The sequence below is a fragment of the Pseudophryne corroboree genome, chromosome 2 (genome assembly GCF_028390025.1).
Source record: "Pseudophryne corroboree isolate aPseCor3 chromosome 2, aPseCor3.hap2, whole genome shotgun sequence".
NCBI lineage: Eukaryota > Metazoa > Chordata > Amphibia > Anura > Myobatrachidae > Pseudophryne > Pseudophryne corroboree.
In genome coordinates, this window is record NC_086445.1 from 600,401,558 (window position 1) to 600,429,105 (window position 27,548).

Below are 27,548 nucleotides of genomic sequence, written 5' to 3' on the forward strand. Positions count from 1 at the left end.
ATCCTTTTTAGGGTACATTATTTCCCCTCGGGGATTCTGTATGGAACCAAAGAAGCTCCAAGCCATCCTTAGTTGGGCGCAACCCACCAACTTAAAAGCAATTCAGCGCTTTTTAGGGTTTGCGAACTACTATAGAAGATTTATTCACTCTTTCTCTGACCTAGTTGCTCCCATTGTGGCACTAACTAAGAAGGGAGCAGATCCTACCAATTGGTCACGTGAAGCTGAGTTATCTTTTCAGGCCTTGAAACAAGCCTTTGTCTCAGCCCCTGTCCTCAGACATCCCAACCCAGAATTGCCTTTCATTGTTGAGGTTGATGCCTCGGAGGTTGGAGTGGGGGCTATCCTATCTCAGAAGGATCCGGATTCCCTTGAATTACATCCTTGTGCCTTTATGTCCAGGAAATTCTCATCTGCAGAATCCAACTACGATGTTGGTAACCGGGAATTGCTGGCTATTAAATGGGCTTTCGAGGAGTGGAGACATTGGCTTGAAGGAGCGACTCATACTATTTCAGTTTTGACTGATCACAAAAATCTTCAATACATTGAATCAGCTAAGCGACTGAATGCCCGGCAGGCTCGTTGGGCTTTATTTTTTACTCGTTTCAAATTCATTATCACCTTCAGGCCAGGTTCCAAGAATACTAAGGCAGATGCCCTGTCACGCAGTTTTCTTCCAGTTCAAGACAACAGTCCTGTTACTCCCATACTGCCGTCCTCAACCATTCGGGCAGGCCTCACACAGGATGTATTTACCCAGTTAAAGCTGCTTCAACATCAAGCTCCTGGAAATACTCCTGCTGGTCGTCTTTTTGTCCCTGAGTTTTTGAGAGCAACTGTTTTGACGGAGTTTCATGATAGCAAAGTTGCCGGGCATCCGGGAATCGCTAAGACTTTGGAATTAGTCTCCCGCTCAGTATGGTGGCCTGGTCTTTTCAAAGACATTAAAGAGTTTGTTTTTTCGTGTCAGGTCTGTGCACAGCATAAAGTTCCCCGTTCTTTACCCATCGGTCAACTTATGCCCTTGAATGTTCCTCTTAGGCCATGGTCGCATATCTCCATGGATTTTGTGGTGGACCTCCCTCTGTCAGCCGGATGCCGAGTCATATGGGTGGTAGTGGACCGTTTTAGCAAAATGGCCCATTTCATTGCTCTTCCCCGATTGCCATCTGCCCAGGGATTGGCAGTCTTGTTCCTCCGCCATGTTTTCAGACTCCATGGCTTACCCACTGATATTGTTTCTGATCGGGGTCCACAATTCATTGCACAATTTTGGAAGTCTTTTTGTGCTTCATTAAAGATGAAGTTATCTTTAACGTCCGGCTATCATCCCCAATCCAATGGGCAGACTGAGCGAGTTAATCAATCTCTAAAACAATATTTGCGTTTGTACTCGGCCAAACTCCAAAATGACTGGTTGGAGTTTCTTCCATTGGCGGAGTTTGCTTATAATAATGCCTGTCATTCTTCCACCAATGTGGCCCTCATTCCGAGTTGTTCGCTCGCAAGGCGAATGTAGCAGAGTTACACACGCTAAGCCGCCGCCTACTGGGAGTGAATCTTAGCTTCTTAAATGTGCGACCGATGTATTCGCAATATTGCTATCACAAACGAGTTAGCAGTTTTTGAGTAGCTTCAGACTTACTCTGCCTGTGCGATCAGTTCAGTGCTTTTCGTTCCTGGCTGACGTCATAAACACACCCAGCGTTCGCCCAGGCACACCCACCGTTTCCCCGGCCACTCCTGCGTTTTTCCCGGAAACGGTAGCGTTTTCAGCCACACGCCCCTAAAACGCCGTGCATCCGCCCAGTAACACCCATTTCCTGTCAATCACAATGCGAACGTCGGAGCGATGAAAAAGCCGTGAGTAAACTTACTTTCTTCATAGTAAAGTTACTTGGCGCAGTCGCAGTGCGAACATTGCGCATGCGCACTAAGAGAATTCTCACTGCGATGCGATGAAAATCTCCGAGCGAACAACTCGGAATGAGGGCCAATGTGTCTCCATTTTTTGCAGTTTTTGGTTTTCACCCCAGAGCTAATTCATTTTTTCAACATTCCTCTGTCTCCTCACTGGCCCTGACCTCTCATCTTAAACTTATTTGGAGAAAAGTGCACCTGGCTCTCAGAAAAGCGGCATTCCGGGAAAAAAGATTTTCTGACAGGCTCCGGCGGCCGTGCACTTTTAAAGTAGGAGATAAGGGCCCTCATTCCGAGTTGATCGGTCGCAAGGCGAATTTAGCAGAGTTACACACGCTAAGCCGCCGCCTACTGGGAGTGAATCTTAGCTTCTTAAAATTGCGACCGATGTATTCGCAATAATGCGATTACTAACTACTTAGCAGTTTCAGAGTAGCTCCAGACTTACTCTGCCTGTGCGATCATTTCAGTGCTTGTCGTTCCTGGTTGACGTCACAAACACACCCAGCGTTCGCCCAGGCACTCCCACCGTTTCTCCGGCCACTCCTGCGTTTTTTCCGGAAACGGTAGCGTTTTCAGCCACACGCCCCTGAAACGCCGTGTTTCCGCCCAGTAACACCCATTTCCTGTCAATCACATTACGATCGCCGGAGCGAAGAAAAAGCCGTGAGTAAAAATACTTTCTTCATAGTAAAGTTACTTGGCGCAGTCGCAGTGCGAACATTGCGCATGCGTACTAAGCGGATTTTCACTGCGATGCGATGAAAAATACCGAGCGAACAACTCGGAATGAGGGCCAAGGTGTGGTTGTCGACTCGCAACATTAAACTTCGACAAACCTCAGCCAGATTGGGTCCTAAATTTATTGGACCATTTCACATTATCAAAAAAGTCAATCCAGTTGCTTTCCGGTTACGTTTACCAAAAACTTTACGGATCGGAAATACCTTCCATTGCTCATTGCTGAAACCATATGTTTCGTCCAGTAGATTTCCTCGTAAAATATCTCAGGGGAGATCACCTATAAATGTACAGGGTCAGCAGGAGTTCTTGGTGGAGAAGGTTCTCGATTCCAAGTTGTCCCGGGGTCGGCTTTATTTTTTGGTACATTGGAGAGGTTATGGGCCAGAGGAAAGGTCTTGGGTCCTGGATGAGGATCTTCATGCCCCGAGGCTCAAAAGGGCATTTTTTCGAGAATTTCCTCAGAAACCTGGCTTTAGGGGTTCCTTGACCCCTCCTCAAGGGGGGGGTACTGTTAGGCGCCGGGGTCCGCTCGTCGGTGCGGCCCGGCGCCTAGCAACCAGGGACGCCGTGCGCGTACAGCCGCCGGCTCCCTGGCAACGCTAGACGCCGGGCGCACGGAGCCGCTCTGACCCTAGCAACGGGGACGCCACGTTCGGGCCGCGTTCCCCGTTGCTGGGTCTGTTCTAATTGTATCATGGTGTGCTGGCCGTGCAGCATGCAAGCTGCACGGCATTAATTGTGATGACCCAGTCTGGCTCCTGATTGGGGAGCTCACACTTATAAGCACCCTTTGGACTTCTCACAGACGCCGGTGATAGCTTCCTGTTTGCCTTTGTCAGTTGCAGAGAGTTTCCAGTCCTGCTCTATCCGGTTGTTCCTGTCCTCAGTGGTCCTGTACTCGGATATTTGTCATCTATTCCTGGAGTCTGACCGAGCACCTTTAACATCCTGTGGTGTTCGTGAGTCGCGGCGCAGCCGTGTGTTGCGGCTTGTCCGCTTACTGTTTATTATTTAGTTTATTTGTGTTCTGGAGCTTTTGCGGAGGATTCCGCTCCCACAGATCCACTCTGGTATCCAGCGGTGCTGGATAGGAGTAACGGATCAGTGGATCTTTGGTTGTCCTTTTTCCCTGGCGGCTAGTCCGCACATACCTTGGTTTAAGTTAGTTAGCTTGTAACCCCTGGCCTGGTTGCTTAGTCAGAGGGCCCCTTGTTATCACCCTGTCTCGGATTTCCCTTTGTCTCCCATTAAGACCTGAGGGGGCATCGGGGTTGGGCAGACATAATCCGCCCTTCGAACGCGGCTGCCATGGGCTCAAGCAACCATAGTCTCGCAGGGGATTTCTGATAACACGGGCGAGACAACGGAGTTAGGGCGCCAGGGGTTACTAGGCTCTCCTGCTCCCACAACCAGCAAATCTTCCCAGTACTCAGACCTCTGCCATTAGATCTCCTCTGGTCTGGAGTACGGGAATCATAACACCGGTGTTTGTGTCGGCCACTAGGGTCGCTTATCTTACTCACACAGTCAGCTACCTCATTGCGCCTCTTTTTTTCTTTGCGTCATGTGCTGTTTGGGGAGGGTTTTTTGGAAGGGACATCCTGCGTGACACTGCAGTGCCACTCCTAAATGGGCCCGGTGTTTGTGTCGGCCACTAGGGTCGCTTATCTTACTCACACAGTCAGCTACCTCATTGCGCCTCTTTTTTTCTTTGCGTCATGTGCTGTTTGGGGAGGGTTTTTTGGAAGGGACATCCTGCGTGACACTGCAGTGCCACTCCTAAATGGGCCCGGTGTTTGTGTCGGCCACTAGGGTCGCTTATCTTACTCACACAGTCAGCTACCTCATTGCGCCTCTTTTTTTCTTTGCGTCATGTGCTGTTTGGGGAGGGTTTTTTGGAAGGGACATCCTGCGTGACACTGCAGTGCCACTCCTAAATGGGCCCGGTGTTTGTGTCGGCCACTAGGGTCGCTTATCTTACTCACACAGTCAGCTACCTCATTGCGCCTCTTTTTTTCTTTGCGTCATGTGCTGTTTGGGGAAGGTTTTTTGGAAGGGACATCCTGCGTGACACTGCAGTGCCACTCCTAGATGGGCCAGGTGTTTGTGTCGGCCACTAGGGTCGCTTAGCTTAGTCATCCAGCGACCTCGGTGCAAATTTTAGGACTAAAAATAATATTGTGAGGTGTGAGGTATTCAGAATAGACTGAAAATGAGTGGAAATCATGGTTTTTGAGGTTAATAATAATATGGGATCAAAATGACCCCCAAATTCTATGATTTAAGCTGTTTTTTAGGGTTTTTTGAAAAAAACACCCGAATCCAAAACACACCCGAATCCGACAAAAAAAATTCGGTGAGGTTTTGCCAAAACGCGGTCGAACCCAAAACACGGCCGCGGAACCGAACCCAAAACCAAAACACAAAACCCGAAAAATTTCAGGCGCTCATCTCTACAAAATGTAGTGCTCTGATTTCAACAGATTGACCACCCGTGAATCCTTGTTAAGCGAATTAAGGGCTCCATCCACAAGTCCCACATGCCTAGCGGAATCGCTCAGTGTTAGCTCCTCCTTCAATGTCTCCAGCTTCTTCTGCAAAAGCCTGATGAGGGGAATGACCTGACTCAGGCTGGCAGTGTCTGAACTGACTTCACGTGTGACAAGTTCAAAAGGTTGCAGAACCTTGCACAACGTTGAAATCATTCTCCACTGCGCTTGAGACAGGTGCATTCCACCTCCTATATCATGGTCAGTTGTATAGGCTTTGTGGCCGGAGGGACCCCAGCCACGAGGGAAATGGCCGCCTGCAGCACTGAAGGGGTTAACCCCTAGTGCCCGGCGCCATTTTTACAGACAATGGGCGCTTGGTGCCAGATTTGAAAATGTATTGGGCGCTAGGCGCCGTGTTGTATTAAATGTTTAAATTGTATTTTAAGATGTGCCGTGGTCCCGGACCTCTCCGGAGACCACGGCAGGGAGGACAGCCCCCGGCGCGCTCAGCAGTGTGTGCGCGCCGGGGAGAGAAGGCAGCCGCTGACTGCCGGAGTCCGGGAGCTCCGCTCCCGGCAGCGGTCGGTGAAGCCCCGGGCGCACTGGAGTGTGCGCGCCGGGGAGAAGGGTGAGCGCTGCGGCTGGGAGCTCGGCTCCCGCTGCAGTGCTCTCTGTAAGAGCTGCCGCTGGGGGCCGGGAGCTCTGCTCCCGGCGCCTCAGCCCAGCACGGGTGGCCAGCCGCAGCAGCCGGGACGGACGTCCCGGGCTGCTGGGCGGCGAGGGGGGTGCGCCGCATCCCGGCTCCCCGCCGGACGCTGCGGCGAGGCTACCAGACAGGCGCCGCTCATGGGGGACCGGGCTAGCCGGCTCCCTAGCGGCGGGGGTGCAAATAGGCTGCCGAGCAGGATGGTGAGCGCTGGGGTCCGGGAGCTACGCTCCCGGCGCTTCAGCGCTGAAACAAGCCAGAGTCACGGCGGCCGGGACAAGTGTCCCGGGCCGCCGGGCTTCGGTACAGGGGGGTGCGCCGCTGCGTGCGGCGAGGCCACTGAGTAGTGCCACGCTGGGGGGACAGGGAGAGTCAGCTCCCTGGACCCCAGAGGCAGGAAGGCAGGCTGGAGGACGGGGGAAGCTAGCCCCATACCTCCAGCACTGAGAGAGCCCTAGCAGCCAGGCTGCAGGGCTAGTACAGTATTCCACAAACCAGACATTGTGTAAAATAATAGGAAGTACAGTGTGTTGTAAGGCACTGCAGTGCCTAGGTATGTGGAGCCTGTGCAGGCTCAGAGTGTATTTAAATGTTTAAACATGTACAGTGTGATTTAAATGTAATGTATTTAAAGGTAAATTGCACTTACTTGGTTGTGTGTCCCAGGAGGGGGGAATCCATGGCTGTGCAGGCTGATGGATTCTCCCAGACCTTTTCCCCAAAAACGGAATGCTTTCCCATCCAGCCTCACATTTCCAAGGGGCACAGGGAGAAAGAGAAGCAGCTCAGCTATGAAACAAGCTGAGTGGTTTCTTGGAGCTCCATGGAGATCAGCCGTAGTGGACTAGAGACCTGGACCGGGGAGCCAGGCTGCCCAGCTCTGGAGCCCGAATCCAGGCTGCAGGCAGTGAGCTGGGTCCCGGGCAGGTTTCTGGAGGTCAGATTTAGGAGGGAAAACTTCCCCCAGCCAGACTGAACGGCACCGGGGAGTATCCTGACTCTCCCAGATGGGAGAGTCAAAGGAGACTGACCACTCCCCACTGTCCATAGGGAACAATGTTAGCTGTGCATGAGACCAGAGCATGCACAGCTCATGGGTAAACATTGATTGGTTGTGCACCACAGGGCGGGTTTACCCCCTGTGGTAAGGGGTCTTGGAGAGGGATAAAAGAAGGGCAGCTGGCCCATAAGTATTATTCCATCTTATTCTGCTGAAAACATCTGATTGTATGCTGTTGCCCCTAGCAATAGGGAGGAGCCTTTTTAAAGGTTATTGAGCAATAAACATCTTTGCCTCAAGAAGACTGCTTCATCTTGTGACCAACAGGGTTAGGCCAAACCTAGCCCCGTCCTCCGGCTGTCCAGGGAAGTACCTAGCGTCTCCAAGCTCCGCCTTCCGCCAGCTACCGGTAGAGGCCTAGCAAGTGGCTAGTGGGGATTCGTCAGCACCACACAGCTGTGGTAAGGCAGTGCGTCGGCATATACAGAGCAGAACCGTGGTTCCAAACGCCACGGCAGGTTAGGAGTTTGGTGGTGGCAGCAAGAACCCGCCCACAACGCAGTGGGTGGAGTCAGTAACAGGCGCTTACTGACGGTAAGCGGGAATCCCCTATGTGGTCAGGCCTCATGCGGCTTGACCTTCCAATCTGTGCGCAGTCAACGGGACGCGAAAGCGGCGAGTGCTTTCGTACGGTACCGTCCTGTCACAGAAATTGGTGGCAGCAGTGGGATATTCCCAGGCGGCTTTTCATCACCCGATTGGAGAAGCCGAGTTACTCAGGAGAGGAGTAACTGCAGTGCAGGAGAACGCACAAGATGGCGGAATTCAGCGGAATGTCCAAGGAGGATCTGGAGATCGTATGCCAGGGGAAGGGTGTGGATATCCCTTCCAACGCGTCCAGAAGCGTCATGAAGGCGGCGCTCAGGAGCGTGGAGGAGTCTCATCGGGCGGAGGTGGAAAGCACTGACGGCGTCAGGATCGCAGAGGACGGCCCAACAGTGGACCTTCGTAAGGAACCGGTGAGATCCACAAGCCCCGCCCCCTTTCACAGCAGCCATGTTTCCCAGCAATCCCTAGCAGGGCCAGGATCCCAACGACCCAGGGGGGGCGGCCCGGATACCCTAGCAGATCGGCTAGCGGAATTGGGGGAAAGGGCAACGGAGCAAGAGCGCTTGATCATCATCCAGATGTGGCGTAATGAGCGGGCACCACAGGCCGTGGTACCCCGGGAGCCGTTGTCAGCTGTTGTACACAGATCAGGACGTATTCAGTTTGCCAAGTTTGCAGACAGTGATGGGGACATTGATGGACATTTACAAGTTTTTGAAAGGACTTGCAAACTACACGATCTACCCAAGTCAGAGTGGGTGAGACACCTTGTGCCCACTCTGCATGGAGAGGCCTTGGAGGCCTATCGAGGAGTGGACACGGAGGTCTGTGGGAACTACGACGAAGTCGCGAAGGCCCTCCTCCAGCGATTCTTCATCACTCCAGAGTCTTACAGGAAGAAGTTCAGAGACTTGCCCAAGAATCCTAGCAGCACCCATGAGCAGTTCGCCACCCAGCTGCGGCAGTACGTGGTGAAGTGGGTGAAGGATTCGGAAGCCACTACATGGGACGCACTGATCGACCTGATCTGCAGGGAGCAGTTCTACCGCAGGTGCGCCCAAGAAGTGAAGGAGTGGGTGCTAGATCGGGAGCCACCCAGCTTAAAAATGGCTGCCCAATTAGCCGACAAATATGTGGCAATTCGGCCACGGGGTCAGAAGCGCCCCGCCAGCAGCCAGCTCCAACAGACTGTACCACCAAGGGGACCACCCTCTTCAGCTCGTCAACCCCAAAGACAAGCATCTTCCAACCCGGGTGCTCTTGGCCAGCAACTGCACCGCAGCGTCCCTGCAACTGATCAGAGATCATCGGTGCCACGACTGGAGAAGAAGTGCTACGGCTGTGGGAAAATCGGACATCTGAGGATGAACTGTCCTGCATCCCAAGCACCCCAGACTCGTGCCCCAAATCCGAGTGCTGGAGCCCGGATCGCTTGTTTGACGAGAGGAGATGAGCCTACAGAGACTGTTCCCCCTCCAGTCAGTCCGATGGAGTGTGGCGAGAGACAGGTGCACTCTGCGGAGAGAGTCACCTGCATGGCCAAACAGCCCCTACACAACATGTGGAGGCACCTGCAGCCAGTCCACGTGGGACCCCTGCAGGGAGAAGGCCTAAGAGACTCTGGGGCCTCAATCACTGTGGTGAGCCCCCACCTTATAGATCCTGCTGCAGTATTGCAGGGTCGTACTGCCACGGTCACCCTGGCAGAAGGAACAGAAAAAGCGGTTCCCATGGCAAGAGTCTACCTGGACTGGGGAGCTGGACCAGAGTTGCGAGAAGTTGCCGTCATGGATGGTCTCCCAACTGATGTGGTCCTAGGAAATGATCTGGGTGGTGGGATCGTCACTATGTTTGTTGGCGCCATTCCCCGGAGTCAAGTTCCAAAACCACCGTTGACATCAGCTACTCCAGCACAGCCCAGCCCAGAGGAAAAGACTACAGCTGCTAGACAACTGCCAGCACAGCCAACCACAGCATCAACCAGCCCAGAGGAAAAGATTACAGCGGCTAGATCAGTACATCGACCCCGCATGCCTTTTGCCTCTGGTATGCCTACGTCCCCTAGCAACGCGATGTCGGTTCCAGCTCGTGTGATCCTGTGGGGGTGCCCAATGATGCTCCTGACCCAAGTGGTTTGCCAACTCCGGCGGTGAGTATGAGAAACCACACTGATTTTTCCATGACTGACCCCTACCAGACTGACCCTAGTAGTCCCCACCTAGATCCCCCTGTAGAGTGTCCCAATTTAGGAGAGATTGAGGGCCACAGGCAGGAGTTTAGGGAGGCTCAACTCTCTGACCCATCCCCGAAAGGCATGAGGCGCCACTCTGGCAGCGGCCTTGACAGGGTTGGGGCGGGAAGTTTGACCTGGCGGGAAGGGTTAAGGTACAGGGTAGCCAGGAAAGTGGGAGGGGATAGACCAGATAGGGAATGTGTCCAACTGGTCCCCCCAGGGAACTTTCCTGTGCAACCGGTGTCGGTTGCCAGCGAAACCCCTTTGGACAGTAACCCGGAGACAGACCGTACCCTGAAGTGCCTGACACAGAGCTTACCCTGGTCTGGAATGTCGGATGACGCCCAGACCACATGTAAGGCTGGTGCCATGCGTTGGCAGCCGGGGCACCCCAGCGGTTGTGTTGTCTCTGGGCCTCTGCCCATAGGAGAACCCTTGCAGCAAGTTGCTGTGGACATAGCAGGTCCCTTGCCTGTGCACAGTAGATCGGGGAAGACACGCAGCCTCCCTGTAGTGGATGCCACACAGGATCCAGAGGCTGGTGGTCTGGCCGCCATCACTGTGGCACAGGTAGCGGACGACGAGGGAAGAGTAGGCCTAGGTGACAGGGTAGGTTTCCCGAGTCATAGGTCGACAGAAGAGGATTGGAGGGCAGGTCTGACAGTTAGGGCAGACAGTTGCCAGATAGGTATGATGGAGGTGCAGTGCCTGGGGCACCATGTGGGAGGAGACAGGGGTAGGCCCAACCCAGAGGGGGTGGAGGCAACCAGAGGCTGTCCCCGGCCCACATCACCCAGACCGGTACTGACCTTAGAACCTGTAAGGCCCTACGGACATGTTGTCATTGACTTTAGTCCTGTAGTGAACCCCTTGTCAGAGATGGCTAGGAAGGGCATTCCCAAGTCAGTGGACTTTGCACCCGCTTGCGAGTTGGCATTCCAGTCATTGAAGGAGGCTCGGGTACCCGCTCCAGTGCTGATGGCGCACATTCTTGACCAGGACTGTGTGTTACGAACTATTGCGCCACTGCACGGACTGGGAGCAGTACCGAGCCAGAAAGAGCCATATGGGCAGGAGCACCCTGTGGCCTGGTTGAGCAGTATACTGCTATTGTGGGAGGTGGGGTATGCCACAGTTGGGACACCGTGGGTGGCACTTGTTTGTAACCGGCCCCCCACCGTGGTGACTTACCACCTACCTGTTAGATGGCTGCAACCTACCTTGGGGGAATTGGACAGACTTTTGTGGTGGAGCCTTGAACTTGGACTTCAGGTGGACTATTTGAACATTGTGCACCCACGAAGAGAGGCCCACTACACTATGGATGAACTGTCTAGGCCAGAGCCTACACCCTCCAGGTAGCGTCCCCTTCACCCCAACGGACTGCGGGACCAGGACCCAAATCGTTGGGACATGGGTCCCTGGTTGACCCGCTTGAATGGGGGGGGAGGAGTGTGGCCGGAGGGACCCCAGCCACGAGGTAAATGGCCGCCTGCAGCACTGAAGGGGTTAACCCCTAGTGCCCGGCGCCATTTTTACAGACAATGGGCGCTTGGCGCCAGATTTGAAAATGTATTGGGCGCTAGGCGCCGTGTTGTATTAAATGTTTAAATTGTATTTTAAGATGTGCCGTGGTCCCGGACCTCTCCGGAGACCACGGCAGGGAGGACAGCCCCCGGCGCGCTCAGCAGTGTGTGCGCGCCGGGGGAGAGAAGGCAGCCGCTGACCGCCGGAGTCCGGGAGCTCCGCTCCCGGCAGCGGTCGGTGAAGCCCCGGGCGCACTGGAGTGTGCGCGCCGGGGAGAAGGGTGAGCGCTGCGGCTGGGAGCTCGGCTCCCGCTGCAGTGCTCTCTGTAAGAGCCGCCGCTGGGGGCCGGGAGCTCTGCTTCCCTGCGCCTCAGCCCAGCACGGGTGGCCAGCCGCAGCAGCCGGGACGTACGTCCCGGGCTGCTGGGCGGCTAGGGGGGTGCGCCGCAGCCCGGCTCCCCGCCGGACGCTGCGGCGAGGCTACCAGACAGGCGCCGCTCATGGGGGACCGGGCTAGCCGGCTCCCTAGCGGCGGGGGTGCAAATAGGCTGCCGAGCAGGATGGTGAGCGCTGGGGTCCGGGAGCTACGCTCCCGGCGCCTCAGCGCTGAAACAAGCCAGAGTCACGGTGGCCGGGACAAGTGTCCCGGGCCGCCGGGCTTCGGTACAGGGGGGTGCGCCGCTGCGTGTGGCGAGGCCACTGAGTAGTGCCACGCTGGGGGGACAGGGAGAGTCAGCTCCCTGGACCCCAGAGGCAGGAAGGCAGGCTGGAGGACGGGGGAAGCCAGCCCCATGCCTCCAGCACTGAGAGAGCCCTAGCAGCCAGGCTGCAGGGCTAGTACAGTATTCCACAAACCAGACATTATGTAAAATAATAGGAAGTACAGTGTGTTGTAAGGCACTGCAGTGCCTAGGTATGTGGAGCCTGTGCAGGCTCAGAGTGTATTTAAATGTATAAACATGTACAGTGTGATTTAAATGTAATGTATTTAAAGGTAAATTGCACTTACTTGGTTGTGTGTCCCAGGAGGGGGGAATCCATGGCTGTGCAGGCTAATGGATTCTCCCAGACCTTTTCCCCAAAAACGGAATGCTTTCCCATCCAGCCTCACATTTCCAAGGGGCACAGGGAGAAAGAGAAGCAGCTCAGCTATGAAACAAGCTGAGTGGTTTCTTGGAGCTCCATGGAGATCAGCCGTAGTGGACTAGAGACCTGGACCGGGGAGCCAGGCTGCCCAGCTCTGGAGCCCGAATCCAGGCTGCAGGCAGTGAGCTGGGTCCCGGGCAGGTTTCTGGAGGTCAGATTTAGGAGGGAAAACTTCCCCCAGCCAGACTGAACGGCACCGGGGAGTATCCTGACTCTCCCAGATGGGAGAGAGTCAAAGGAGACCGACCTCTCCCCACTGTCCATAGGGAACAATGTTAGCTGTGCATGAGACCAGAGCATGCACAGCTCATGGGTAAACATTGATTGGTTGTGCACCACAGGGCGGGCTTACCCCCTGTGGTAAGGGGTCTTGGAGAGGGATAAAAGAAGGGCAGCTGGCCCATAAGTATTATTCCATCTTATTCTGCTGAAAACATCTGATTGTATGCTATTGCCCCTAGCAATAGGGAGGAGCCTTTTTAAAGGTTATTGAGCAATAAACATCTTTGCCTCAAGAAGACTGCTTCATCTTGTGACCAACAGGGTTAGGCCAAACCTAGCCCCGTCCTCCGGCTGTCCAGGGTAGTACCTAGCGTCTCCAAGCTCCGCCTTCCGCCAGCTACCGGTAGAGGCCTAGCAAGTGGCTAGTGGGGATTCGTCAGCACCACACAGCTGTGGTAAGGCAGTGCGTCGGCACATACAGAGCAGAACCGTGGTTCCAAACGCCACGGCAGGTTAGGAGTTTGGTGGTGGCAGCAAGAACCCGCCCACAACGCAGTGGGTGGAGTCAGTAACAGGCGCTTACTGACGGTAAGCGGGAATCCCCTATGTGGTCAGGTCTCGTGCGGCTTGACCTTCCAATCTGTGCGCAGTCAACGGGACGCGAAAGCGGCGAGTGCTTTCGTACGGTACCGTCCTGTCACAGGCTTGAATGGCCTTTTGCTGCTCCTCCAACCTCTGAAGCATATAGAGGGTTGAATTCCACCTCGTTACCACTTTTTGCTTCAGATGATGGCAGGGCAGGTTCAGGCGTTTTTGGTGTTGCTCCAGTCTTCTGTACGTGGTGCCTGTACGCCGAAAGTGTCCCGCAATTCTTCTGGCCACCGACAGCATCTCTTGCACGCCCCTGTCGTTTTTTAAATAATTCTGCACCACCAAATTCAAGGTATGTGCAAAACATGGGACGTGCTGGAATTTGCCCAGATTTAATGCACACACAATATTGCTGGCGTTGTCCGATGCCACAAATCCACAGGAGAGTCCAATTGGGGTAAGCCATTCTGCGATGATCTTCCTCAGTTGCCGTAAGAGGTTTTCAGCTGTGTGCGTATTCTGGAAAGCGGTGATACAAAGCGTAGCCTGCCTAGGAAAGAGTTGGCGTTTGCGAGATGCTGCTACTGGTACCGCCGCTGCTGTTCTTGCGGCGGGAGTCAATACATCTACCCAGTGGGCTGTCACAGTCATATAGTCCTGAGTCTGCCCTGCTCCACTTGTCCACATGTCCGTGGTTAAGTGGACATTGGGTACAACTGCATTTTTTAGGACACTGGTGAGTCTTTTTCTGAGGTCTGTGTACATTTTCGGTATCGCCTGCCTAGAGAAATGGAACCTAGATGGTATTTGGTACCGGGGACACAGTACCTCAAACAAGTCTATAGTTGGCTCTGCAGTAATGATGGATACCGGAACCACGTTTCTCACCGCCCAGGATGCCAAGGCCTCAGTTATCCGCTTTGCAGCAGGATGACTGCTGTGATATTTCATCTTCCTCGCAAAGGACTGTTGGACAGTCAATTGCTTACTGGAAGTAGTACAAGTGGTCTTCCGACTTCCCCTCTGGGATGACGATCGACTCCCAGCAGCAACAACAGCAGCGCCAGCAGCAGTAGGCGTTACACTCAAGGATGCATCGGAGGAATCCCAGGCAGGAGTGGACTCGTCAGAATTGCCAGTGACATGGCCTGCAGGACTATTGGCATTCCTGGGGAAGGAGGAAATTGACACTGAGGGAGTTGGTGGGGTGGTTTGCGTGAGCTTGGTTACAAGAGGAAGGGATTTACTTGTCAGTGGACTGCTTCCGCTGTCGCCCAAAGTTTTTGAACTTGTCACTGACTTATGATGAATGCGCTGCAGGTGACGTATAAGGGAGGATGTTCCGAGGTGGTTAACGTCCTTACCCCTACTTATTACAGCTTGACAAAGGCAACACACGGCTTGACACCTGTTGTCCGCATTTCTGTTGAAATACTTCCACACCGAAGAGCTGATTTTTTTGGTATTTTCACCAGGCATGTCAACGGCCATATTCCTCCCACGGACAACAGGTGTCTCCCCGGGTGCCTGACTTAAACAAACCACCTCACCATCAGAATCCTCCTTGTCAATTTCCTCCCCAGCGCCAGCAACACCCATATCCTCCTCATCCTGGTGTACTTCAACACTGACATCTTCAATCTGACTATCAGGAACTGGACTGCGGGTGCTCCTTCCAGCACTTGCAGGGGGCGTGCAAATGGTGGAAGGCGCATGCTCTTCACGTCCAGTGTTGGGAAGGTCAGGCATCGCAACCGACACGATTGGACTCTCCTTGTGGATTTGTGATTTCGAAGAACGCACAGTTCTTTGCTGTGCTTTTGCCAGCTTAAGTCTTTTCATTTTTCTAGCGAGAGGCTGAGTGCTTCCATCCTCATGTGAAGCTGAACCACTAGCCATGAACATAGGCCAGGGCCTCAGCCGTTCCTTGCCACTCCGTGTGGTAAATGGCATATTGGCAAGTTTACGCTTCTCCTCCGACGATTTTATTTTAGATTTTTGAGTCCTTTTTTTACTGATATTTTGTGTTTTGGATTTTACATGCTCCGTACTATGACATTGGGCATCGGCCTTGGCAGACGACGTTGATGGAATTTCATCGTCTCGGCCATGACTAGTGGCAGCAGCTTCAGCACGAGGTGGAAGTGGATCTTGATCTTTCCCTATTTTTGGAACCTCAACATTTTTGTTCTCCATATTTTAATAGGCACAACTAAAAGGCACCTCAGGTAAACAATGGAGATGGATGGATACTAGTATACTTATGGATGACGAGTGACTGATGACACAGAGGTAGCAGCCGTGGACTACCGTACTGCGTCTGCTAGTATAGAGATGATAATGATATAAAATATATATATATATCACTACTGCAGGTATATATAATATAATGACGGACCTGCTGGACACTGTCAGCAGACTCCTAAACTACTACAGTAGTATGAAGAAGATAGAAAAAAAAAACCCCACCACAGGTAGGTATACAATTATGGACGAGCACTGACGACACAGAGGTAGCTACAGCCGTGGACTACCGTACTGCGTCTGCTAGTATAGAGATGATAATGATATAAAAAATATATATATATCACTACTGCAGGTATATATAATATAATGACGGACCTGCTGGACACTGTCAGCAGACTCCTAAACTACTAGTATGAAGAAGATAGAAAAAAAAAACCCACCACAGGTAGGTATACAATTATGGACGAGCACTGACGACACAGAGGTAGCTACAGCCGTGGACTACCGTACTGCGTCTGCTAGTATAGAGATGATAATGATATAAAAAATATATATATATCACTACTGCAGGTATATATAATATAATGACGGACCTGCTGGACACTGTCAGCAGACTCCTAAACTACTAGTATGAAGAAGATAGAAAAAAAAACCCCACCACAGGTAGGTATACAATTATGGACGAGCACTGACGACACAGAGGTAGCCACAGCCGTGGACTACCGTACTGCGTCTGCTAATATAGAGATGATAAAGATGATAGAGATGAACAAAAAAAATATAACACTACTGCAGGTAAATATTTATATAATATAATGAATGACAGACCTGCTGGACACTGTCAGCAGAATGCGTTTATAGAATAAAAAAAAAAAAACACCACAGGAGTGTTTAACTTTTTCAGGCAGACAATATACTGGTGGTCACTGGTCAGTCACACTGGCAGCAAAAGTGTGCACTGTACTCCTGCTATAACTGCACCCCAGTCTCCCCCACAATTCAGCTGTGTGAGCAGTGAGCACTCAGCACAGTCAGATATACATAGATGATATTATCATGCAGCACACTGAGGCTGAGCACAGATATGGTATGTGACTGTGTATCGTTTTTTTTCAGGCAGAGAACGGATTATATTAAATAATAAATAAAACTGGTGGTGGTCACTAGTAACTATCAGCAAAACTCTGCACTCTGAGTACTCCTAATGCTCCCCAAAATTACTAAGTTAGTAGTAAATCAACTCAAGTGTCTCTATCTATTCTAACGGAGAGGACGCCAGCCACGTCCTCTCCCTATCAATCTCAATGCACGTGTGAAAATGGCGGCGACGCGCGGCTCCTTATATAGAATCCGAGTCTCGCGATAGAATCCGAGCCTCGCGAGAATCCGACAGCGGGATGATGACGTTCGGGCGCGCTCGGGTTAACCGAGCAAGGCGGGAAGATCCGAGTCTGCCTCGGACCCGTGTAAAAAGGCTGAAGTTCGGGGGGGGTTCGGATTCCGAGGAACCGAACCCGCTCATCTCTAGGCAAAATATCAGAATTACCAGCTATAACTGTGGAGACCAGGCCCGAGAACTTTTCTCCACACAATCCTCAGCCTTCCATATGCCTCTTAAGTCGGCATCATCTGTCCAATGTATATTCTACAGGACACGTCAAGCAGAAATCGACATAGCTTTTGTCTCTAGGACCCAGTATACTCATGTCCCTTTGGGCATGTTTTATAATTATATATCTATCACTTAAGACAGCATATTAAAATATTTATATGCATACTAGGGTCTCAATCTCTGCTGATAAGGTACCTGTCCACGCTGCCACAGCGCTATAAACCCATGCCGACACAATCGCCGGTCTGGGTAGTATACTAGAATGTGCACGCTATCTGCAGGATCCCTGAGAATAGCTAGTGCAAACAGGACACCCAAGGGGAAGATTCTCAACACATCCTGGCCCTAGTGGGGAAAGGATACAGCCTGAGAATTCTCTTGTGGGAAGCTGCCGTCTCTTGTCTGGAGATTCCCGCTCTTTTTCCTCATGAGAGGGGGGAAATTTACCTCAGCATTCTTCCCCTTAACATGTGTACTCTCGTGTCAGGGACAGATGAGTCATCAGTGATATGCAAATCATCTTTTATTCCAATAATCATATATTGAATATCTTTTAGCCCTCTTGGCTGTAACTTTGCATTATCGTAGTCGACAGTGGAGTTAAACTCCGTGTCGATACTTTGTTATTTTGGATAGTGAACATAGAGAGACTCTGAAGGACTCTGTGACATAGGGACAGACCAGGGTAGATTTCCTTTCTGTTCCCTAACCTTTTGTGCAATAATTTTACCTCAGCACTTACACATATCCAAACAGGTGTCGGCGTTGTTGACGGAGACACCCTCCCACACACTTATCCGCTCTATCACCTCCTTAGAGGAGCCTTTTACCTCAGACAGGTCGACACACGCGTACCGACACACCACACACACAGGGGATGCTCTATTTGAAGACAGTTCCCCCACCAGGCCCTTTGGAGAGACAGAGAGAGAGTATGCCAGCACACACCACAGCGCTATATAATACAGGGATGTACACTATACTGAGTGATTTTTCCCCTATAGCAGCCTATATACACAGTTTTGCGCCTAAATTTATGTGCCCCCCCCTCTCTTTTTTACCCTTTGTGTACCAGGATACTGCAGGGGAGAGCCTGGGGAGCTTCCTTCCAGCTGAGCTGTGAAGAGAAAATGGCGCCGGTGTGCTGAGGAAGAAGGCCGGCCCCCTCAGCGGCGGGCTTCTGTCCTTTTATGTACTTTAATGGCGGGGGTTAATGCACATATACAGTTTATCAGACTGTATTATGTGCTTTTCGCCAAGTAAGGTAATCTAATTGCTGCCCAGGGCGCCCCCCCCAGCGCCCTGCACCCATCAGTGACCGGAGTGTGTGGTGTGCTAAGGGAGCAATGGCGCACAGCTGCAGTGCTGTGCGCTACCTTAATGAAGACCGGAGTCTTCAGCCGCCGATTTTCAACTTCTCTTCGTTCTTCTGGCTCTGCAAGGGGGACGGCGGCGCGGCTCCGGGACCGGACGACCGAGGACTGGGCCTATGTTCGATCCCTCTGGAGCTAATGGTGTCCAGTAGCCTTAGAAGCCCAAGCTAGCTGCAAGCAGGTAGGTTCGCTTCTCTCCCCTCAGTCCCACGTAGCAGTGAGTCTGTTGCCAGCAGATCTCACTGAAAATAAAAAACCTAACAAATACTTTCGTTTCTAGGAAGCTCAGGAGAGCCCCTAGGGTGCATCCAGCTCTGGCCGGGCACAGATACTAACTGAGGTCTGGAGGAGGGGCATAGAGGGAGGAGCCAGTGCACACCAGATATAGTACCTAATCTTTCTTTTAAGAGTGCCCAGTCTCCTGCGGAGCCCGTCTATACCCCATGGTCCTTACGGAGTACCCAGCATCCACTAGGACGTCAGAGAAATAAGGAGTGTGATTGGCCGGCTAGTAAGGGGAGGTGGAGGCTGGAATTTTATTTCACTGTCAATCTTCCACATAGGATGATCAATAAATAATAACTAAGGAGTGTGATTGGCCAACTAGAGTCCTGGGAAATTGGTAAACCAGTGCATGCTTATTACCGTACCTTGCTATGCTCATATAATTTTTTGCTGATATACTCATGTACTGTAGTCATGTATTGTAGTAAAAGACTATATTGTTAAGTACTAATGCAAGTTTAGTATAATGTTGTTTAAAATGTATCTATTTATGTAGTAAAATTATATCAACCTTTTATATCTACTGTATAAATGTGTGTCTTGAGATATATATCTGCCATGCCAGACTTATAATATATGATAAGCACAGTACCTAATTTTATATTTTATTTTTAATTTTTTTCTCTTGGAGTGGAGAACTCAGTGTGCATCACCAGGCACTTGTAGGAACTATGGCTATTTTTTATGTATTCATATTAGTTTGATATATTTGTATTCTTTTTTTATTAGCACCTGGATAATTTAAAATTTTGAGTTTAACGTACCATAACAACATCTATTTAAATACACCCTCTGAGCCAAGCTCCTGAGCCTCTATATCTCAAAGCTCAAAGTATCCCTCAGAGGATGATAGAGAAATAATAACTAAGGAGTGTGACTGGCCGGCTATTGAGGGGAGGTGGAGGCCGGAATTTTATTTCTCTATCATCCTCCCACAGAGGGTGATAGAGAAATAGTAAATAAGGAGTGTGATTGGCCGGCTATTGAGGGGAGGCGGAGGCTGGAATTTTATTTCTCTATCATACTCCCACAGAGGGTGATAAGAGAAATAATAAATAAGGAGTGTGATTGGCCAGCTAGTGAGATGAGGTGGAGGCCGTAATTTTATTTTTCTATCATCCTGAGTGTGCTTATTACCATACCTTGCTGTGCTCATAATTTTTTTGCTGATATTCTCATGTAGTCATGAATTATGGTAATAGACTATGTTGTTAAGAAATATAGTGCATTACATCCAAGGGTCAGGGGTTATTATTATTACACAAGGCCAATTGTTAGTTGTAGGTTCAGTATATTTTTATATAGTTACCTATCTTGGTGGATACTTCACTAGGGCTGGAGAATGGACTAGCTGTATGTATGGGTATATTGTATCTCCATACAGGGCGATCAACCAGCAAGTGTCCAGCTGGTGAGTATACCACTCCATCTTGTCCTGTCTCTTTCTTTCTCCAATTTTTAACAGGCTTTGGCAGTATATACACACTTCTGCAAGGACAAAGTACTTTACCTGATTGCTTAAGTGTTCAATGGGTGAACTGAGGCTTGTGATGATCAATTAGTTTCCCCAATGTTAATTACACCTGATTCCCCTTCATGAGCCCTTCTACATTTTGTCAAGGCAGAACTTCGCTCACCAGTTCTCTGAGGCCCATGTGATAACCAGAACAAATACCATCTAACATACTCTAATATGATTCAAACAATTCCTGGCGCTGTAATTCTAAGGATGTGAAAGCTGCTCTCTCAGGGGCAATTGGTTTATTGTCCCTGAAATGGAAACTAAGAAAACACAAACGAGAAAGCGCTATTCACATCCAAAGTGGATTTTTATTTTTACAATTCAAATAACTCTGAACTTATTGCCGGCCGGCAGTGCATAAACATGTATTAATTTAAAAATATCAATATAACCATAAAATCCAATTAACCACTGATTATAATCAAATTGATTCCATACATATGCAAAATGTAGATATGACCATCCCACTTATACAATTATTTTCCTTATTTCTAAGGTATCCAGAATTGAAATTCTGTTTCCAATAAGCCGGATACTATGTATATGACTTGTGTCCAACAGTGTATCAATTGTACTCAAATAAGCTGCTCAAAAAGCTTCCCAGCCTCATACTGGAACATATGGATGAGTGTTAGCTTTTATAATACTTCTGTCCATATATCCGTTAGTCTGATTGTTGGAACATGTATTGATAATAACATATAAAGTTAATCCTTGTTCCCAGCTGGTTGGTAGTTTAGAGTAATTAATGCAAAGCCAATTTCTGGGTAATAATTACTGTGCTGCAGCCATCAGTAAAATAAAAAATAGGTATACCATACATGCGCCACTGTTTGATCACGGTGCAGGTGATATTGCTCCTGGCTAGTTTCTCATGGATAGCCTTTTATGCAGTGGATACAGCCATGCGTTTTGGCCACGGAGACAGGCTTTGTCCTCCCAGCCGGTGCTCGTATTCTCGGCCTTATCTGGAGTCCGTGGAGTCCGTGGGCAGATGCAAGATCCAACGCTCCCCTCCTGCAAAGGTATATTGCGGCCGACCGGCTGATATCTTTCCGTCCGCTGTAGTCTGTGGTTAGTAACCGGAGGTACTGACAGACGCGTTTCCCCACCTACTAACAAGCATCGGCGGCTTCCTCAGTGTCATAGATTCTCCTCCCCATCTACTCCTTTTTAAACCTTCATTAGTCAAATGAGCCATACGCAATCTAATGCTTCTCAGGCCTCAGTTTCATTGATCGTTATGTTTATACAGCTGCATTATTTATGCTTTATTAATCAACAAAACTAAAATATCAATAAAAGACATCAACAGCATATATTCATTATAAGGATTACTGTTTAAAATCTTTCTAAAACTCTTAAACTTATATACAAAGGGACACACACATATATATAACCCCTCAACCTCATATACTACTTAGTAACCGCATCTCTCATCACCTGCGATGATTAACCATTTACACATTGGATTAACTCTCCAGACAAAATTAAATATTTTGATGCAATTATCGTTCTTAAATACACAGTAAAACAGAAAAACAGAAATGCAGAAAACACAGAAAAGCAGAGAATATCACATTTTATACTTTGACATATATCTTACCTAACTCTGCAGCATCCTTTCATATTTAACACAATAGGCTACACCATACGTGCACTATTTCTCTACTACAATTTATATACTACATTATATTATTGCACTTATGAATTATACTCAATTCTTTATATATGATGATTTATTTATCTATAGTGATTAATCTGACATTCTTCAGTATCATATATAACAAATAGCCCTAAATTCATTATACATATACTGGTTATTATTTATTTATTTATTTACCTTCTATACACCAATCACTCCCAATCATTATATACTACCAAAAGGTATAAAAAAGCCCTTATCTACACCCCATTCAGTTCCACCGTATCATTCAGACCCAAAGGGACCATTTTGTCTAATAGAAAAATCCAATAAGCTTCGCGTCTGCGAAGTCGGTTAAACCGGTCTCCCTCTCTGTTGGTTATTTTGATGTGTTCAATGCCGATCATAGTTACATTTTCCCATCTTGAATTTTGACATTGTATCACATGGTCCGATAATGGGTGTTTGGCTCCCCTAATTATGTTCCTCCTATGTTCCATATATCTAATATGTAGGGTTCTTGTAGTACGCCCTACATATTGTTTCCCGCATTGGCAGGTAATTAGATATATAACATATGTGGAAGCACAATTAATAAAATCTTTAATAGGATAAACCACCCCTGTTATGAATGACTTAAAATTTGTACTTTTCCTAGGTACAATCCTACAGGACTGGCAATCGCCCTTTCCACACCTATGATATCCATTTGGCTTCACAGGAAGCCATGTATTTTGTGCGCTATGGAGGGATTTCTTTTCTTTAACAAAATGACTCGGTACTAATTTTTTTCGTAAATTATCCGCCTTCCTAAAAATCATGGATCCTTTTGGATTTATAAATGGTTTTAATACTTCATCTAACAATAATAAAGAAGTATTTTTCTTAATCACCTGACTAATTTTATGTGCACAACTGTTATATTGTGTAGTAAAAGCTGTGCTCCTATCTTTTTTACCATTACTGGATTTGTTTTTATTTTTAGGAATAAGTACAGGTTGAGTATCCCATATCCAAATATTCCGAAATACAGAATATTCCGAAATACGGACTTTTTGAGTGAGAGTGAGATAGTGAAACCTTCGTTTTTTGATGACTCAATGTACACAAACTTTGTTTAATACACAAAGTTATTACAAATATTGTATTAAATGACCTTCAGGCTGTGTGTATAAGGTGTATATGAAACATAAATGAATTGTGTGACTGTAGACACACTTTGTTTAATGCACAAAGTTATAAAAAATATTGGCTAAAATTACCTTCACGCTGTGTATATAAGGTGTATATGAAACATAAATGTATTTTGTGCTTATACTTAGGTCCCATCACCATGATATCTCATTATGGTATGCAATTATTCCAAAATACGGAAAAATCCAATATCCAAAATACCTCTGGTCCCAAGCATTTTGGATAAGGGATACTCAACCTGTAATTGTTCTCTTTCTATTGCCCCTACTTCCAAAAATGCTCTATCTAATAGATCCTGAGGATACCCCTGTTCAGAGAATGATTCCATAAGTATTTTAGCTTGCACTTGCACAGGGGTCAATTTGTGAGATTAAGACGTAATTGTACATCTATTACTACATATCAAGTGCAAGCTAAAATACTTATGGAATCATTCTCTGAACAGGGGTATCCTCAGGATCTATTAGATAGAGCATTTTTGGAAGTAGGGGCAGTAGAAAGAGAACAATTACTTATTCCTAAAAATAAAAACAAATCCAGTAATGGTAAAAAAGATAGGAGCACAGGTTTTACTACACAATATAGCAGTTGTGCACATAAAATTAGTCAGGTGATTAAGAAAAATACTTCTTTATTATTGTTAGATGAAGTATTAAAACCATTTATAAATCCAAAAGGATCCATGATTTTTAGGAAGGCGGATAATTTACGAAAAAAATTAGTACCGAGTCATTTTGTTAAAGAAAAGAAATCCCTCCATAGCGCACAAAATACATGGCTTCCTGTGAAGCCAAATGGATATCATAGGTGTGGAAAGGGCGATTGCCAGTCCTGTAGGATTGTACCTAGGAAAAGTACAAATTTTAAGTCATTCATAACAGGGGTGGTTTATCCTATTAAAGATTTTATTAATTGTGCTTCCACATATGTTATATATCTAATTACCTGCCAATGCGGGAAACAATATGTAGGGCGTACTACAAGAACCCTACGTATTAGATATATGGAACATAGGAGGAACATAATTAGGGGAGCCAAACACCCATTATCGGACCATGTGATACAATGTCAAAATTCAAGATGGGAAAATTTAACTATGATCGGCATTGAACACATCAAAATAACCAACAGAGGGGGAGACCGGTTTAACCGACTTCGCAGACGCGAAGCTTATTGGATTTTTCTATTAGACACAATGGTCCCTTTGGGTCTGAATGATACGGTGGAACTGAATGGGGTGTAGATAAGGGCTTTTTATACCTTTTGGTAGTATATAATGATTGGGAGTGATTGGTGTATAGAAGGTAAATAAATAAATAAATAATAACCAGTATATGTACAGTATAATGAATTTAGGGCTATTTGTTATATATGATACTGAAGAATGTCAGATTAATCACTATAGATAAATAAATCATCATATATAAAGAATTGAGTATAATTCATAAGTGCAATAATATAATGTAGTATATAAATTGTAGTAGAGAAATAGTGCACGTATGGTGTAGCCTATTGTGTTAAATATGAAAGGATGCTGCAGAGTTAGGCAAGATATATGTCAAAGTATAAAATGTGATATTCTCTGCTTTTCTGTGTTTTCTACATTTCTGTTTTTTCTGTTTTACTGTGTATTTAAGAATGATAATTGCATCAAAATATTTAATTTTGTCTGGAGAGTTAATCCAATGTGTAAATGTTTAATCATCGCAGGTGATGAGAGATGCGGTTACTAAGTAGTATATGAGGTTGAGGGGTTATATATATGTGTGTGTCCCTTTGTATATAAGTTTAAGAGTTTTAGAAAGATTTTAAACAGTAATCCTTATAATGAATATATGCTGTAGATGTCTTTTATTGATATTTTAGTTTTGTTGATTAATAAAGCATAAATAATGCAGCTGTATAAACATAACGATCAATGAAACTGAGGCCTGAGAAGCATTAGATTGCGTATGGCTCATTTGACTAATGAAGGTTTAAAAAGGAGTAGATGGGGAGGAGAATCTATGACACTGAGGAAGCCGCCGATGCTTGTTAGGAGGCGGGGAAACGCGCCTGTCAGTACCTCCGGTTACTAACCACAGACTACAGCGGACGGAAAGATATCAGCCGGTCAGCCGCAATATACCCTTGCAGGAGGGGAGCGTTGGATCTTGCATCTGCCCACGGACTCCAGATAAGGCCGAGAATACGAGCACCGGCCGGGAGGACAAAGCCTGTCTCCGTGGCCAAAACGCATGGCTGTATCCACTGCATAAAAGGCTATCCATGAGAAACTAGCCAGGAGCAATATCACCTGCACCGTGATCAAACAGTGGCGCATGTATGGTATACCTATTTTTTATTTTACTGATAGCTGCAGCACAGTAATTATTACCCAGAAATTGGCTTTGCATTAATTACTCTAAACTACCAACCAGCTGGGAACAAGGATTAACTTTATATGTTATTATCAATACATGTTCCAACAATCAGACTAACGGATATATGGACAGAAGTATTATAAAAGCTAACGCTCATCCATATGTTCCAGTATGAGGCTGGGAAGCTTTTTGAGCAGCTTATTTGAGTACAATTGATACACTGTTGGACATAAGTCATATACATAGTATCCGGCTTATTGGAAACAGAATTTCAATTCTGGATACCTGAGAAATAAGGAAAATAATTGTATAAGTGGGATGGTCATATCTACATTTTGCATATGTATGGAATCAATTTGATTATAATCAGTGGTTAATTGGATTTTATGGTTATATTGATATTTTTAAATTAATACATGTTTATGCACTGCCGGCCGGCAATAAGTTCAGAGTTATTTGAATTGTAAAAATAAAAATCCACTTTGGATGTGAATAGCGCTTTCTCGTTTGTGTTTTCTTATACTCCAATATGAACTTAAGATTCTCTGTCCTGTAAATACTTATTTATTCTGGTATCACAAAAATCTAATTTTTGCTGTTACCCTATGGGGACACTGGACTAGGGACATCCGAAGCTGCCGCTATCGGTGGATGACTTTAGAAGTTGGTAAAAGTGCCACCCTTTGTTTTCAATTTCTATTTTATAGTCTGACAGATCCTGGATAAAGAAGACACCCTCTTTATCAGCCAGGTGGAAAATGGGTTTACGATTACTGGCCAAAGATTCTAATACTTGATTTATTCTAACCATGTATTAGGAACACCTGTACTTTCTACTGGTCATTACAATATTCAGGCCCTGGCTATGGGAAGAGAGAACAGGTGGATAATGATAAAGAGAAAGAATGGGGGGCAAAACCCTGCAACACTATCTAGCGACCCGGCGAATGACAAGTCTAAAACACTGCTATATATACGGGGTGCCTATCCTCAATGACTACCTTCAGGGAAATCCCATTTATAATCCAAGATAAAAGAAAGGTGAACTCACCAGAGTTTTTTTTTATATAAGCTGAGACATGTTGGTTTCTACCCAGGCTTTTCTCAAGACTCACAGCATCCCACAAAGAACAATACCGACATCAACTATGTGAACAGAGCAAACCTTTGCCTGTCTTGGCTAATGCAAATCTACACTATAAAGCTGGGGACACACTTGTTTGATCCCGGCTGGTCAGGTAAATCTCCCGATCAGCTGGGCTCTGTGTGTATCCAGCTGTGACCCCGGTGACCTCCTGTGAGGACGGGGCAGCAGCGGGAGGGGCATAGCGGCTCCACTATGGGGATCGGTAGGTCACATGTGCAGCACAAAAGATGCAACCTCCTGGTCCCGACTGGCGCATTAGCGTTATAAGCTATTTATCGACTAACGCTCCAGCATCAGTAGAGAGTACACACCTATCACTGACCTGGTTTGGAAGTGTTGTGGACTCGGGGTTTCTTCCGATGACCGGGAAGAGGAACCGCCACTGGGTCGCAGTAGAGATGGCCGAATGTAGGTTTTCCTCATGCAGGATTAGGACGGTAGACAGAAGGCACGGGTGGACGTTTGAAGGTCTCCTGAAAGACAAGACTTGCAAAGGTGCTGATGAATTGGTGAAGATTACCATAAGCTCACTGAGAGCGATGCTGAGGTGCTAGAGGCACTGAGGTGCTAGAGGCACTGTGGTGCTTGGAGGCATGGAGGTGCTTGGAGGCACGGAGGTGCTTGGAGGCACGGAGAAAGCGCTGACGCCACAGGGATACGGGAGCTCTGCAGATCTCAACTACAGCAGTAGTAACAATGATACCCAGGCGCCGGAGCTCTGCCCGACGTCTGAATTTGTACTTCCCGCCAGCACCAGATTGGGGAAGCGCCGATGACGTCACCCGTCACCCAGTGGACGCCGGGCGCACCCGCGACGTCCACACTACGAGCGCCGGACGGCGCGCCGGGCGCCAGAGACCGCCAGGGAGAACGGCCGCCCGGAGAGCCAGCACCCACGGAGAGGCAAGTACGACGGCCGCGACGGCGGCATGACAGTACCCCCTCCTCTAGGAGTGGCCCCTGGACAC